The sequence below is a fragment of the Sapajus apella genome, unplaced genomic scaffold, assembly GCF_009761245.1.
Source record: "Sapajus apella isolate SASKATOON/1434 unplaced genomic scaffold, GSC_monkey_1.0 scaffold28, whole genome shotgun sequence".
NCBI lineage: Eukaryota > Metazoa > Chordata > Mammalia > Primates > Cebidae > Sapajus > Sapajus apella.
This window is the reverse complement of record NW_022436968.1, coordinates 24,043,654-24,061,022: the sequence shown is the minus strand read 5'-3', so window position 1 is coordinate 24,061,022 and position 17,369 is coordinate 24,043,654. Positions and strand designations below refer to the sequence as shown.

The 17,369-nt window shown below is 40.7% G+C and overlaps 1 protein-coding gene and 1 pseudogene across 3 annotated transcripts in view; one reads left to right on the top strand and one right to left on the bottom strand.

The window, feature by feature from the left end:
* MYO3B (myosin IIIB) overlaps positions 1–17,369 on the top strand; it is a 499,023-nt gene that overhangs the window by 456,757 nt on the left and 24,897 nt on the right. The gene's annotated exons all lie outside the window — the stretch shown is intronic.
* LOC116561198 lies at positions 522–1,756 on the bottom strand (annotated as a pseudogene). The gene has a single exon (XR_004273330.1). The product of XR_004273330.1 is annotated as a high mobility group protein B1 pseudogene (transcript).

Genomic DNA, 17,369 nt, shown 5'->3' with positions numbered 1-17,369 from the left:
TTTTTGTTGACATTAGTCTCTGTGAAGACTCTAAAAATGCTGGCTATCTCTCCTCGGAAAAAAATAAAAAACGACTAATAAAAAAAAAAAAAAAAAAAAAAAAAAAGCAAACAAAAACAAATCCTTCTTTTAATGGGAAATCTCATTTCCTGATTAGTCCATATTTAGATAAATGGGAAAAGACATAGCCAGCATTTTTAGAGTCTTCACAGAGACTAATGTCAACAAAAAATTTAATTTGTCAATCTTGTATTTTAAAGTCACGCTTTTGAGATTACTATCTCAGGTCTTCTTTAATATGGGAACTGCAAAATATAACTGCCATTACCTGGTAATGAGAGTTAAAGAATAGAGTCTTCATGTAAAGGTTAGGACATAATTTTCTAATAGTCCTTTAAAGACAGACTTTCAAAATGTTTGGTTCTAATAATCCCATGCTGTGAGTAGATTGATTACTCTTCAGTTTGTAAATATAAGTGGGCTATGTGAAATTTCTTAACTGATCAAGATTTTGGATTTCCAGTTATGGATGAAAATCATCTCAACTTAACTTTACCCCCATTATGATATGCAGGGTGTGTAGACAAAAGCCTTTTATTAGCTAACTATATGAAAGGATAAACACTATAATAATTCATGTGATTCAAAATGAGCAAAAGCAAAAGACTAGCTTCCCCTCAAGAAGAAAAATTTCAGACCTATGAAAAGGACAATACTAATAAAAAAAATGTATTTCCTTAGAAGCATTCAGAATGTCAATAAAACAGCTGCAACTTTTTTTTTAATAATTACAGAGTGTCATTCAGTTAACAGAACAACAATTATTTTATATAAGCTGCATCAGAGACAACTGAAGATGAAAAACTACCATCCTTAGATGTAACTAATTTGTGCTGTGCACCAAAGAACCTGCTTTACATTTCCAGGCCAGTTTGCATCCCCCACCCTGTACCATGCAAGGTTAGTGGCTATCGAAAATACCACCCAGATAGGGGTGTCTAAAGACACATTCGGTAGTGTGTAAACTACATAAAAAAAGACACTGTACAGTTTAAAACAAATCTTACACAGCCTTACATTTCCATTTTTTTCTTTGAAAGGAGTGAGTTGTGTATGGGAGGGTTAAATGCTTTATAGACAAGAAAAAAAAACTGCACTAGAATCAACTTATCTTCTTCATCTTCCTCCTCCTCATCATCCTCTTCCTCCTTTTGCATTTTTTCAGCCTTGACAACTCCCTTTTTTGCTGCATCAGGCTTTCCTTTAGCTCGATATGCAGCAATATCCTTTTCATATTTTTCCTTCAGCTTCGAAGCCTTCTTTTCATAAGGCTGCTTGTCATCTGCAGCAGTGTTACTCCACATCTCTCCCAGTTTCTTCACAACATCACCCACGGACAGGCCAAGATGTTCTCCTTTGATTTTTGGGCGATACTCAGAGCAGAACAGGAAAAAGGCCGAAGGAGGCCTCTTGGGTGCACTGGGATCCTTGAATTTCTTTTTTGGCTCCCCTTTAGGAGGGATATGGGTTTTCATTTCTCTTTCATAGCGGGCCTTGTCTGCCTTTGCCATATCTTCAATTTTCCTTTCTCTTTAGCAGGCATGGCCTTCCACCTCTCTGAGCACTTCTTAGAAAACTCTGAGAAGTTGACTGAAGCATCTGGGTGCTGCTTCTTATGTTCCTCCCAACAAGTTTGCACAAAAAATGCATATGATGATATTTTGCCTTTTGGCTTCTTAAGATCTCCTTTGCCCATGTTTAATCATTTTTCCTCAGCGAGGCAGAGTCACCCAGTGCTCATTCGGCTCTCACTTGCCCCTGCACTGTCTCTATGGAGCTCAATGTACTGCAATGGCTGTGAGAGCAGGAGCCAGATGCAGCCTCCTCACTCTCTCTGCTCTGTAACATTACCCTTCCTTGTTTTCATACAGTTTAATGATTTGTAGCAATATACTGTAATAGCTCAGCCTTTTAATTTGGGTTCTGCTGCACTTATAACAAAATTGCAAATACAGAGTGAATCACTGTTAATGAATAGGATTTGTCTTCTTAAGTGTGCTAGGGCAGGGAAACAAGTTGAATTCACTCTTAAGTCCTTTTTGCTCTGTGCTTCTGCTGTTCCCACTCCAGCTAAGGCTTTCATCACCTCAGCTGGACTATTATAATGTCCTTTTTGATTCTCTTTTTTCCCTCTCTCCTCTAAATTATTCTACACGCCACTGCCAATTACTATATGTCATCCTCCTGGTCAGAAGCTCCAGTGTCTCCCCAGAGCCCATGGGATAAAAGACAAAATCTTTAATAATTACATAGTGGCTCATGTCTGTAATCCCAGCACTTTGGGAGGTCAAGGTGGGCAGATCACAAGGTTGGGAGTTCAAGACCAGCTTGGCCAACATGGTGAAACCCCATCTGTACTAAAAATACAAAAAATTAGCAGGGCATGGTGGTGCATGCCTGTAATCCCAGCTACTCGGGAGGCTGAGGCAGGAATCGCTTGAACCTGGGAGGCAGAGGAGAGGTTGCAGTGAGCCGAAATCGTGCCACTGCACTTCAGCCTGGGTGACAGAGCAATATTCTGTCTTGTGGAAAAACAACAACAACAACAAACAACAACAATCAATGGCTTCCAAACTTTCACAATTGAACTTTATTTTCCTAAACTTTCCACTTCCCTGCCCCTGAAATCAGTGGTGATATTAAGGGAAGGCCTGTGGGCACTTTAACCTCCCTCAGAATATATTACTTAGGTCAATGAAAATCCACCCTCCATAGAAGTATTAGTATTGTTTGAAATTGAAAATATTCATTGTCCCTGTAATATAAAGTGTGAAAGAAAGCATCTTTAGGCAACATTGCTATTTTGAAAAAAAAATCAAGTAATGTATTACCAAGAAAATACAAATTACTGTGCATTTGCTATATAAGCCATTCAATAGCCCATAAAATACTCCTTTTATTCTAAAAGATTGTTTTTCTAAACATCTTAAAACTTTATTTTTTTCTCTTATTTCTGTGGCATAGATTAGTGTTGCTGATATCCCCAGATTTCATAGATGAAAGAGTTATACAACCATCAGCTACCTTTTCTTACCACAAAATATGAAAACAGTAGTTATTCCCAATCCAACCATCTTTGGGATTTAGGATGACAGTTGTCTACTTCATATTGGGTAAAGGTTTTGTGTGTTTTTAGGCAAAGGTTTTGTGTAATCATTCAAGAAAATGTATGGTTTGGTTTTAAAATGCTAAGAAAAGCATAAATATTCATCAATAAAAACTTGTTACATAATGAAACATCCATAAAATGGAATCCTATGGAACCATAAATAAGAATGACATAGCTATATCATCATGGACCACATAACAACATGTTCCGATCAACAATGAACCACATATAGGATGGTGGCCCCCGAAGATTATAATACCATATTTTTACTGTACCTTTTCTAAGTTTACACATGTTTAGATATACAACTTTTTACCACCGTGTTATAATTGCCTACAGTATTGAGTACAGGAACATGCTCTACAGGTTTGTAGCCCAGGTGCAACAGGCTATACCATATAGCTTAGGTGTCTGGTAGACTATACCATCTGTGTTTGTGTAAGTTCACTATAGGGTGTTCCAGCAAGGACAAACCTGTCTAATGGCACATTTCCCAGAACATATCCTCATTGTTAAGCGATGCATGACTGTATTTATGTATGCAAAAGCTTCCATGTTATAATGAAATAGGAAAAAAGCAAGGCACAGAGCATGCAAATATGCTCACATTTGAGGGTTTTGTTTTTGTTTTACAGGCAGGAGAGATAGCCTTAGAATTGTATGTATATAGAATAGTTCACACAAGACAGTAATGGCAACAGTTTCCTCTGCAGCAAAGACTAGGGTTCTGGGGAGGACTTAATCATTCTATAGTCTTTTGTGCTGTTTAACTTTTGTCTATACCTAAAGCATGTGAATTTTTTCAATTAAAACTGTTAATTAAACATTTTTAAAATAAAATTTATAATGAAATGTTCCCCTCATTTAATAACCCTTAAGCTAAGAAGGAAGTGAACTGTATCAACAGATATAGAAAAAACTAGGTCAGCACTTTTGAGTTAGAGGAACAGTGATTCTCTCTGAAACAGAAGAACATTCTTCAGTGACTGCATATCATTCAGAACTTAAGAAAAAAAAAAAAGACAAAGCAGGGACAGAAAAGCTATAATTAAAACCCAAACAGTTTCCTTCCAGAAATATGGGAAAAGGAAGTAGAAGAGAAGATGACCCTTAAGGAACATGGTATTTCCGAATGAGGCCACACAGTGCAGTTGTGCACATTGATAACAAGTTAGCTAGTTCCCAAGCTTCCATTTTTGCTGATGGTAGAAAACAATCTGCTAGGTTCCAGGTAAACTCAGCCACTCACAGGATTTTTCATAGTATCTCTTTAATATGAGCACTCAGTTAATTTAGGCTTCTCCTCCCTCACCCTTTCTTCTCTTATCCTCTTCTTAGCCAAATTTAAAAACACTTTTACTCTACCTATTATCTGTATTTCCCCCTAGAGAACCCCTTTGGGCCCCATCACTCTCTTGAAACACATTGTCAGGGTTGTCAAAAGACCTCCACGTTGCCAGGTTCGGAGGATCTTCTCTGTCCTTTTCTCGTTCCACTTCTCAGCAGCATTTGACAAGGCCAACCCATGGTTTTCTTAAACCACTCTCTTCTCAGCTTCTATGAAGACTCATCCTCCTTGCTTTCCTCCAAACCTCTAAATTCCAGAGTTCCTCAGGCATCAGAGAACCTTTTTTCTTCTCCCTTTACATTAATTCTCCAAGCCTGAAATTCCACGGATGTGTTGATGATGGCCTAGTTCACACGTCCAGCCCAGATTGTTTCTGGATTTCAGACACACACAAGCTTCCTACTTGACATCTGCACTCATATGTTTCCAGGATATCCCATACTTAGCATGTCCAGAACTGAACTCTTGGTCCCCTCATGTCTTGGAAACCTTAATCCTCTCTTGGCATTTTCTGTTTTAATAAGTGGCACCAGCATCCACCCAAGGATCCAAGCCAGAAGTCTGGAAGCCATTCCTGATGGTCTCCTCTCCCTCATCTTCCACATCCGATGCATCAGCAAGTTCTGTTTTGTCCTTCTGCACACATCTTGATTTTGTCCATTTCTCTTCCTCTTCATGCCACAACCCCAGTCCAGATAATCATCACCTCTGGCCTATAGTAGCCCCCTCACTGGTCCCTTCATGTCCCTTCTTGTGTCACTAGGCATATGGGACTCCCACCAGAGACAGTGATCAGTGTTAAAATAATAAACTGCTTCATGTCTTCTTTCTTCCCACTGACTTTAAAAAAAAAAAATGCAGACTCCCTCCCTGGCCATCAAAGCTCCGTATGACCTGTCTGTAGTCTATTTCTTCAGCTTCATCTCACATCATGATCCCCTTCCTCACTACAGTCCAGCTCACTGGGCAGATCTGATCTGCCTCCAGGACGTGGAAATGGTGTTTGCATTATGCTGTCCCCTCAGCCTGGAACACTTTTCTCATTCTTCAGGCCTTAACCATCAACTCTTCAGAAAGGCCATCACCCACCATCATATCCTTGAGTTCCTTTTCCTCTGCAATTTTGACCTGAAACAATCTATGTTTCCTTGTCTGTACTTATTTTTTATAGTTGAACTCCATCACTAGAATGAATGAACTCTCCATGAAGGTCATGTCTGTCTTGCCCACCTAATACATTCCTAGAAAGTGACACATGGAGGACATTTAATCAATAATGAATATTGCTGTGGATTTAGGAATGTGCAAATTTTTGCAACAATTTCTCTAACTTTGCCATGAATTTCCTTATAAAAATAAAATGCAAGTAATAAATATGCTCTTAGTAACTATAGTCTGGGAGGAAAAGCATTCATGAGTAGAAATGTATATGCCTATTTTTCTCAGTTATAAGTCAAATGCTATGAGATCATTGCTATCAGACAGTTTGTTAATACTAAACAACAATTTCATAAGATACAGACGAATAAGTAAAGTCTACATATTTAGTTCAAGCTATTGTATCAGTTGGGATAGATTAGATTATGATGCAGAAATGATCCCCACAACTTAGTGGCTTACAACCACAAAGGTTTCTTCCTCACTTGTGCTATACGACATGGGTCAGCTGCAGTCTGCTTTGTGTCCTCTTCACTCTAGGACCCAGGCTGACATAGCAGTTTTCATTTAGACATCCTGGAAGTTGACTTGGCAAACCACATTCTAGTTTCTAACTAGAAATACACATATCCTTTTGGCCCACATTTCACTGGCCAAAGAAAGTTACATGACATTGCTGAATTCAACAGGGTGGAGAAGTGAATCTTTGTTTGGAGAGGCACTTCACAGGTAGGAACACAAATAATATACATATTTTGAGATGAAGTCTTGCTCTTATCACCCAGGCTGGAGTGCAATGGCACGATCTCAGCTCACTGCAACCTCCATCTCTTGGGTTCAAGCAATTCTCCTGCCTCAGCCTCCTGAGTAGCTGGGATTACAGGCACCCACCACCATGCCTGGCTCATTTTTGTATTTTTAGTAGAGACGGGTTTTCGCCATGTTGGCCAGGCTGGTCTCAAACTCCTAACCTTGTGATCCACCCGCCTCAGCCTCCCAAAGTGCTGGGATTACGAGCATAAGCCACTGCACCCGGCCAGAATACAAATATTTAGTGTAAAAGTAATACAGTCTATTGCAGTTAGCCTGAGCAGTACTGCTTTCACCTGGTAGTAGGTATCTACATTTTAGTTATTAATATATGTCCTAGCAGTAAACAGGACTAGGCTTATGCCATTTAGCCTATTCATAAATGCAGTATCATGTGGTAGAAATACCTACATTAGTGTCCTGTCCTGTATTTAGCATTTTATAAGTAATAATGTAGGTTTCTTTTATTTAGTAGAAGCTCTAGGTAAAGGAACAAAGCTAGTAGAAATCAGGAATTCTAAAGATTAACAGAAATTCCTCTGCTTTGCCTGTTGATTTGAAAGGTGTGTTTTGTGAAGGAGAATTAATATAATTAGAGGTCACTGACTTTTGATGTTCTGTTTTAAATGTGTATACTTTTAAGGATACCTATAGACAAAATCCAAGAATGCTTATGAAATTGGGGAAAGGTACACTTCTGGAGATTTCCTATTCTAAGTTAATCCCATGATGTAAAGAATAGTTACAGACATCAGAATGGTTTGTTAGCATATGGATTCTGAGGTAATTTCATTATTTACATGCTATGTACTTTCTCTTTCTACAAGATACAGATATTTATAATACGTAAGTGCCACAGACTTCTGAGTAGAGTTCATGGGTTACAAAAAAACTGATAATCAATTAATATACATTAAAAGGATGGTCCTTTGTAAGCATTACAGCTAGTGCTCGACTTACAACCACGATTGGTTCTGACAGACCGATCATAACACAATTTGGTCATAAGTTGAGTAGGCTATATGCACGCGGAGATGGTAGTGCTGCCGGAAGCTGGTCCGCACTGTCGTACGCCCAGCTGGGCAAGGTTTGCGCTGCCAGACGCGGAGCAGTCGTGGCTAGCGATTGTGGTCGTAAAGTCGGATGGTCGTAAGTTGCATAGGTCGTAAGTCGATCAATACCTGTACTTTGACGTCTCAGTGGGATTATACAAGATTGAAGGGTCCAAAAGCCCACCAAGAGAAGTTCCCATTAATGATAAACAGCATTTCTCTTATCCTCTCTTTTGCTTCTTCAGAGGTGGTACTTCAGATTCTTGTTACTATTTAAATGTCCTTTACATAGATGCACTCAGAAAGTCATCACCCAATAGAAAAAAACACGTAACTTTGCTCATGGTCCCAGTATGCTTCAACTGGCTCATTCAAGCCCAGAGGGAGAGAAAGAGAGAAGAGTATGTATGTGTGTGTGTTTCAGCACTTCCAGCCTCTCATGAAATTAACCATTGATCTAAAAGTCAGAGACGTAAATCCAGAGAAAACTGGAAGCATTCCAGGGCCTAAAATATAAAGTTAATTACCTAAGGAAAACTACAAGAAAGACTTTTGTTTTCCACCAAAATCTCCTCCCCAGGCTGTTAGCTATGTCGTACATGGGCCCAATCGATACATTAGCGCTTGAGAACCAAAGTCCCTTGGAATAAATTAATCTGTCAGGGAAAGAAAGAAACAAAGAGCAAATTAACATGTTTTAAGACATTGCTTAAATTTTCATAAATATAGACCTTGAGACGGGATGATGAGTTCCCAGGAGCCAAAGCTAATATTTGGTTGTAATTAAGAGTTGCTCTTTCATGTTTCCTCTGATGTAGGTGGGAAATCACCCACGTGCTTGCTGAGTTCCTTTTCTATGCATTTTCACAAATGCCATGTTTACTTCATTAATAAGAAATGGGTGGCTCACAGATTATACTGGCGTACTTAGCTTGTTTTACCTCTAACTAACATTAAAATAATGGAAAACCATACACAAATATACATACTCACACATACATACCCCCCCCACACACACACACACACGATGCAAGCAGGTATTCCTTCAGGAATCTCCATACATTTGTAGTGGCTCAAAAGGACCTAATGGTCCAATACATGACATAGTAGACTCATCCATGAGGCTGATGTTCATACCTCAGCTCTCCATTGCTAACAACCCTTATGTGCCCTTCACTGTGTGCAGGTGTGGAATGAAATTGCTGATGATTAGCAGGAAGAGAGACAACTATAAGTTACTTACTTGTAAGGACTCATTTAAATACAAGAACCAGAAACGTATCTCAAACTAGCATAGACCAAAAAACAATTTGTTGGGGTCCAGTGATGTCATTAGGCTGCTGTTGCTTTCTCCCTATGGTTCAGTGCTGCCTATTCTCAGCAGGTGACATTATCAGTGCTGGTAAGGTAGCCACTGCCAGCCCTGATCCATGAAGTAGAACTCAAGATCCCAAAAGACAAAGGGCTTGTCCCTTTTCTAGTGTCTATCTCAGATCTCCTAGATGAACTTCAGCCCTGCCTGGGTCTTGTGCCCACTTCTGAACTAATTAATCACTGTGGGTGGTGAAAAGAGGGCCAGGCCCTGGCCATGTGTTCAAATTGATTTGTAAAGAGGCAGAACAGGGAGATCAGCCACATCCAAATACCTGCAATGTGCTCCCTGTAGGAAAGAGGAGACTCTCACCACCACAGAGGGGTAGAGATGTTAGGTCACACAACCAATGGCCACCTCAAGAACTTTATTTCTAGTACGTTCCTCATGCTCAATTGCTGAATGAGCTGATTTACAGAAGAGGCCAAGATAGAGATCTCTGTCTTTATACAGCAAGCCCGAGCTCTGTTAAAAAAAAATTGATTACCCTCTATCAGGTGGTCAAGTAATTTTTTTATCAAGTTCTAAACAAAAACTCACTATAGGTCTTTAATAACTGAAATGAGATACCTACATATGTTTCTTTTCTCAGCTATGATAGCTCTCTCAAATGAATTAAAATAACTTCCTACTTCCCTCTACATCCTACTTGATGGAATTTATCTGTGCTAATTATCTTATTACTTACTATTACTAAAGCATACCCAGGAAAAACCAACAGAGTACAGTACTTTTTATCAGTTGAGAACTTTTAAAATGCTAATTTCTGTGTTTGCATAATTTCATAACTCAGCACTCTTGAGGATTTTGCATTTGGGTAATAGATGAAATCTGAATTGCTTATTTTGATGCGAGATGCTTGTTCTAATTATTAAGCAATTTATATATTGTGAAGCTAGTTTATATAATTCTCAATACATGGACACAGAGCTGGAAATACATTAATACTCTCCAAAGCTATACTGTCATGGAAAAGGAAATAGTCTCTGAACCAAGTACTTGCAGATCCATGGGGCCAGAGGAGTCGCTGAATCTGTTCTTTTTGGGAAGCATGGCTGGTGCTTTATTAGCCTCCATGCAGGACTCAGATTTGCCCCAGTGAAAGGCATGGCAAATTCATCAGGACTACAAACAAACCATGTTCTGAGATGGATAGGATTAGCAGGTCAGCCCGCTCAGCAACTGGGGGGCACCACCTAGATCCTTATGAAGCGGAAATTTGGCTGATTAAAAACACTCTGCCTCAAAATTACTTACATAACATCCATCATGTAGAGGCAATATGTTTAGCCCACGATTAGGGTAACATTTTAAAATACATATTCTATCAACAATGATTGGGCTTTTTTGTTTGTTTTTTTTAAACGCCAAGGGCCAGAGTCATTTTGGCAAAATAGAATCCCCAAACACCAGCCCCTGGAATAACACTTATTGCAGCAAAGCTTCATGTGAAATGTGTGTGAAAAAAAAATCGCACAAAATGTGGGTGTTAAGGACAGTGGGGACAGTGGGACCTATGGGAATTCTACAGATTGGAAATGGAATCAAGTAGTTCAGTGTTTTCTACTTGAAAGTTATCTTCCTGCGGATGGGAGAGGACCAGGCAGGGGAATTCAAAACCCTCCTATTACTGCATTCAATAAAATAAAGAGAAGACAGCATGCTAGAGACTAGCAATAACATTTCATAAATCTTTGAAAATAGCAACCATGGGTACAGCCCAATTAATTTCCATACACCATCTCTTGTTCATAGGGAGCTTGTCAGTTTCTCCCTCCCTATCGCTTCAACGAGGAGCTTATGGGTTGGATTTATTTTGCTTTGCTACAAGTGAATAGACTGAAGCAGAGCTTTTCCTCCTGTGTGGACCTACATCTAAATGTAGAAATGTCACATACATCTAAATGTAGAAATGTCACAGGTCAATTTTTGAACTCCATTTCCGCCTTGGCCCAAAAATTCTTCTCAAAAAGTAGAAAAATGTGTTGCCTTTAGCATCCTAATGGAGCTCCAGGCCAGTTCTCAGGGTCACTGAGTCCTAGTCATATAGCAGCAGTGGATTGCTTGACCATACCTTCCCTTGACACCTGGGCAGGATAGGAGAACCTGGACTCAGCCACTCCCTCCCTGAAAATCTGCACTCCCCCCAGTTAGCAGAAACTAACGCATTGTCTTCTCTGTCACCTGTTCCACTCCTTAGTCCAGCTCCCATGAACCCAAACATTTTCCAGGAAAGAGCAGGACAGGACAGGCCAACCCTAGCATGTGTGAGGTGTTTGTGTGAGGTGTCTTCAGATCTTGGGAAAGGAAGGTGTCTTCAGACCTTGACTTAAGGAGTTTGTGTGAGGCGTCTTCAGATCTTGTCTTAAGGAGTTTGTGTGAGGTGTCTTCAGATCTTGGGAAAGGAAGGTGTCTTCAGACCTTGACTTAAGGAGTTTGTGTGAGGTGTCTTCAGACCTTGACTTAAGGAGTTTGTGTGAGGTGTCTTCAGATCTTGTCTTAAGGAGTTTGTGTGAGGTGTCTTCAGATCTTGGGAAAGGAAACTTGGCAGTGTCTGTGCTCAGGGTCTTAGGGACAGCAGGGCTAGTCATTGTGCCCTGACCTACTGTTCCTTTTTTTGTATAAATAATCTCTCTCACTTTCTAACATTCTATATACCACACTTATTTATTACCCCTATTGTTTATTGTGCCTGCCCCTCATTAACTGCTAAACTCCATAAGGTCAGAGATCTTTGTTCGCTACAACATTCCCAGTGTGTAGAACAAAGCCTGACACAGAGTAGGCACGGAATAAAATCAAATGAGCAATAAGGAACAGATTTCACTATCAGGGAGAAAAGGAACCTGACCCACTGACCCACACGTAGCAATGGAGCCAGGAGTTAAAGGGAGTAGCGATTCTGGGTACAACATGGCAATTGATATTTGAGCTCATCTTACCTCACCTAGCCTGGTGCAGGTATTGTGGGGAGAAAGAGCTCATTCTTGTGAACAACTGAGAGGCTTCCTTAAATTCTATAATACTTCAGGACAAGTAACCTTACTGTGCAGCTTTCTTAGCAGAGTATGACCCAAGGAAGATGTCCCCTTTAGAAAGACTCACTTTAGAAAGACTCAAGCACTGTCTTTTTGAGATCTGTAAGCTCTCACAGGCTGGATGCATCAGAATTAATCTGTCCTTGGTAAGCGGAGAGGCCCATGCAGAGCACTCACTGGGACCAGGGGCAACACTCAGGTGAGGGTGTGGACTGGCCATCCTGAGCAGGTGACTCTGGTAATGCAGAAAGCAGGGTCACAGTCCAGCCTCTCTCTTCACCCACCTGGAGCTCTTCAGGAGCTTCCCAGCGACCCTCCAGCTTTCTCAAACTATTCTCTGTACCAACACCAGATCATCTCTATTAATCTCACTCTCAGCAATTACTTTTCAGAAGCATGAAAACCACCTCCCATCAACTTTTAGTTTGGAGTGCTGAACACAGTGCAGCCTGCCAACTCTTAGTTCCACCCCTGCCACTCACAAAATCATCATCTCCAATTCTAGCTGGGCTTATAACACTCTCCCAAGTCTGAAACCTGTGATAGTTAATACTGAGTGTCAACTTGATTGGATTGAAGGATACAAAGTATTGATCCTGGGTGTGTCTGTGAGGGTGTTGCCAAAGGAGACTAACATTTGAGTCAGTGGGCTGGGGATGGCAGACCCACCCTTAATGTGGGTGGGCACCGTCTAATCAGCTGACAGTACAGCTAGAATATAAAGCAGACAGAAAAATGTGGAAGGATGAGACGAGGTGCGCCTCCCAGCCTGCATCTTTCACCTGTGCTGGATGCTCCCTGCCCTGGAACATGGGACTCCAAGTTCCTCAGTTTTGGGACTCAGACTGGCTATCCTTGCTCCTCAGCCTGCAGCTGGCCTATTGTGGGACCTTGTGATTGTGTGAGTTAATATTTAACTCATATATATGTAATATATATTTATATATATATATATGAGTTTGTTCAGGACTTGTATTAGGGTTCTCTCTACAGGGACAGAATAGGAGATAAGTATATAAGATATATATATATATATATATCTCTCTCTCTTATATACTTAGCTCATATATATTATATATAATATCTATATTACATATATATTATACATATCTATATTGTATATAGCTATATTATATAATATCGATATTATATATTATATACTTATATATAATAGATATATAAGATATATATCTTATATACTTATATAAGATTATGTGAAAGATATTAATATATTCTATATTCTATATAGAATATATATTATCTTATAGAATATATTCTACATAATATATATTATATATGAGTTAAGTATATAAGATATATATATATCTCCTATTATTAGTTCTGTCCCTCTAGAGAGAACCCTAATAAAAGTCCTGAACAAGCTCCCACTCCCATCCACTTCTGCATTCTATTTCAAGATTTCTTCCCTCTCTTCCATTCTTGTGCTCTCTCTCCCACCTCCCCTACCACTAAAGTGTAGCGGAAGCAATGGGGCATAACAAAGGGGGCATGGACTTTGGTGCCAAATGAATCCTCGCTCGACTCTCTGCTTCTTAGTTGGGTAAACCTAAATGATTATCTTTTTTCTGCAAAATGAGGATAATTCTCACCTTGTAAGGTTGCTAGAGGATTAAATGAGATAATGTATATAAGGCATCCAGTACACTACCTGACACAAAGCACGCCACTCAACACAAAGTAGCTGTTATGATGGGGATCATCACTGTCAGCAGACTATCTGGATTCCTGGGCTCTCTTTGGAGAAGAGAGAGGCCACAAGGTAGGAACTTCCTTTACTTCCTGCCGGGATTTCCAAATGTTCAATCCCCCTCCACCCCTGCCATTTCCACAGACAAGTTGTTCTTCCTTCTCTCACCAGCATTTCTTCCCCTTAGCTGTGCTCTTAACCAGAGTTTCTCAAATTTCATGTCCTTACAGATCATCTGGAACCTTAATATCAGATTCTGATTCAGTGGGTCTGGAACAGGCTCACATCTCTATCTCTGACAACCTCTCAGGTGATGCTGCTGCTGCTGGTCCAGAGCCCAGCATCTATAGCACAAGGCTCTCCATCTATCACATTGTGTCCCGCTGCACCACGACCACAACTCCTCTCAGTCCTCTCAGAGATTTCACAGGCTCTGTCTCTTCTATCTTTAGAAAGTTCCCTCCCAGCATGTGCCCTCCACCCATTGCTCTTTTCTCCCCTTTCCACAGCCTCATTCCTCGAAAGGTAACTCTTCCTGTTATTCCCTCTTCACCTCTCACTCCCTCCCTTGCTCACTCGTTTAGCTTTTGCCTCCAACACAGTCTTGAACCTGACGTTATTTAATGTCATATTCACGTTCTGTTTCTTGTATTAAATGACCTCCCTGCCTTTCTGTAGCACTCACTACTGTGGAGCCCCATGTTTCAGTATTATACTTTCCTCTGCTTCACCTGTGCTCTCTGATCCTGCCTTCACTTTTCAAGTGTGACTACACTTGAAAATCCCACAGGTACCTAAAACCCAACATACCTAGCTCTAGACTTATCTTCCTCGCTCACTTCACCACATGTTTACTCAATACTTACCATTTCTAGGCACTTAAGGAAAAGCTGTGAACAAAACAGGCAAAAATCCCTGTCAGCCCTCATGGAGCTGACAGTGGGAAAGACAAGAATGAAAATCACTTGTTGTGTAGAAGGTGACACCTACAAATCAGGAAGGAGGGATAGGGTGTGCTACAGGCACAAAGCTATGAGGAAAGAGCTTTCTAAAGATGATGGAATTGCCCATGCCAAGGTCCTGAAGTGGGAGCAAAGCTGGTATGTTCCAGAAACAGCAAGGAAGTCAGCATAGACAAAGGGAAGTGATGATGAGAAGTGTATTCATTATCTATTGCTTCTTGCAAATTACAACAAAACTTAGTGGCTTAAAACAGCAAACATTTCTTATATCACAGGTTCTGTGGGTCAGGAATCTGGACACAGCTTAGCTGGGTGCTTGTGGCTCAAGGTCTGTTGTGAGGTTGTAGAGAAGCTGTTGGCCAGAGCTGCCGTCTCATCTGAAGTCTCAGTTTGGGGATGAGGGTTTGGGATCCACTTCCAAGCTCATTCCCAACAAATTCTCTCACCACACAGGACTCTTCACAAGGCTGCTTTACAACATGGCAACAGTCTTCACCTGGGGGAGTAAGGGAAAGGACAAGAGATAGAAACCACAGTCTTTTTGAAACCTAATCTCTAAAGTGATGGCCCATCACTGCTGCCATATTCCATTTATTAGAAGCAAGTCACTAGGCCCAAAGAGAAAGAATTATACAGAACGTGAATACCAAGAAGTGGGGATCACTGAGGGCCACCTTAGAGGCTGTCCACCATGATAGGAGGTGGGGCTTCTAAGGACTTCTTTGACTTTCACTCCAAGTGAGATGAGAAATATCATGTTGTTTCTTTGTTTGAAAGAAAGCACTTTTTTCAAACCAAAGCACTTCTTCATTAAGAATTTCATACAACTACCTCAGTCTAACATTGAAGGCCAAACTCCACTTTGCTTTTATAGAGTGTACTTCCATGACACGTAACAGGCTGAGGCCAATTAATAAGAGTTTATTGTACTGGTTAAGTTCAATTCTAGAGACACAGTATCTGAGTTGAAATGTCAGCTCTTCTTCCATTTATTAGCTTTATTAGGTAAGTCATAAAATCTCTCTGCCTCTTTCTCTATGGATAGTGACAATAATTGTACTTTTGTCAAGAACTGTAAAGAGTCTGAGATTTTACTCTGCTTGTAAACCAACAAGTTAGTTAGCCTGCCCCATTTTCACACAAACTAGCAGAAGGCATGAAATTCCCAGGTCAGAGACAAAAGACTTTATTATTCACAACACAGCAGGCAGCATGAGCTTCAGGTTCACGTTGGTTTCCCTTGTCCCCAAATCCCATGGGGTAGATGGGAAATGGCCAAGGTAGATTCTGTGCACACAGTGGGTCTGTGTCACAGTTGAAGAACCCTGAGCTTAGGAACCTTTCAGTCTCATAACAGGCTGCAGCAAACCTGCCCATCTTTTGGCCTAGAGGGAAACATTTTCTTTATTATCCCAGTCAGGAAGCAATTCTATCCTCTGGACTGGAGGAAGATATGATCTTTATCCTCTCAGGGTGTTTGCTATACAAATATTTTTGAAAAGATGTTGTCACATATGTATAGAAACACCTGGAGAACTGCTCCCCCAGGGGGTTACTTCATAGGTTTGTTTTATGTTTTATCCAATGAATTCATGTGCAGTATCTGGTACATAGTAAGGGCTCAATAAATTATTATGACACCTCTTCTAATATAACACCTTTCCTCAGGCAACTTACAAGATGCTTTTTCCCACCTTTCACACATATTTTAAGTTCCATGTTAAATACTACCACTTGTATGGAGCCTTTTCTTATAACCAACTTGAAATGATCTTTTTATGTTTGTTTGTTTTGAGACAGGGTCTCACTCTGTCACCCAGGCTGGAGTGCAATGGCATGATCTCGGCTCACTGCAACCTTCATCTCCCAGGTTCAAGTGATTCTTCTGCCTCAGCCTCCTGGGTAGCTGGGACTGCAGAGGCACACCACCATGCCTGGCTAATTTTTTTGTGTTTTTAGAAGAGACAGGATTTCACCATGTTGGTCAGGCTGATCTCAAATGATCCGCCAGCCTTGGCCTCCCAAAGTGCTGGGATTACAGGTGTGAGCCACTGCACCCAGCTATAACTGATCTTGGTAATCTGAATGGTGTACCTGCTTTGGAGAACATGTCACATTCTGTCATGTATTATAATGTACCTATTTTTCCCACCTGTCCCCTAGATTTTAAACCCTTTGAATGTAGGAGCTGGATCTTACCCATGTATCTGCTTTGCATACAACTGACCCTCAGGAAGTAATCTTGCAAATTGGTGGCTGTCCTTGACCTTAATTTCAAAAGCCAAAAGCCAACTATTTCTACCTTTAAATTGGCTCCACCCTTCTAAATATTGAGAATCTAAATCTTACATCCTTTACTGATATAGTTCTCAAAAGAAATTGCTCAAGTTTCAACTTTCATATAAGAAAGCCTGAGGGGACTTCCACCAAGATGGCCAAATAGGACAGCTCCAATCTGTAGTTCCCAGCGAGAGCCCACCAGAAGACGAGTGATCTCCGCATTTCCAACTGAGGTACTAGGTTCATCTCATTGGGACTGGTTAGACAATGGGAACAGCCCAAGGTGGGCAAGCCAAAGCAGGGTGGGGCATAGCCTCACCCAGGAGACACAAGGGGCCCAAGAACTCTCCTCCCAGCCAAGGGAAGCCATTAGGGACTTTTCTGGACACTTTGGCACTCCGGCTAAGATACCATGATTTCCCACAATCTACACAACCCACACACCAGGAGATTCCCTCCAGTGCCTACAATG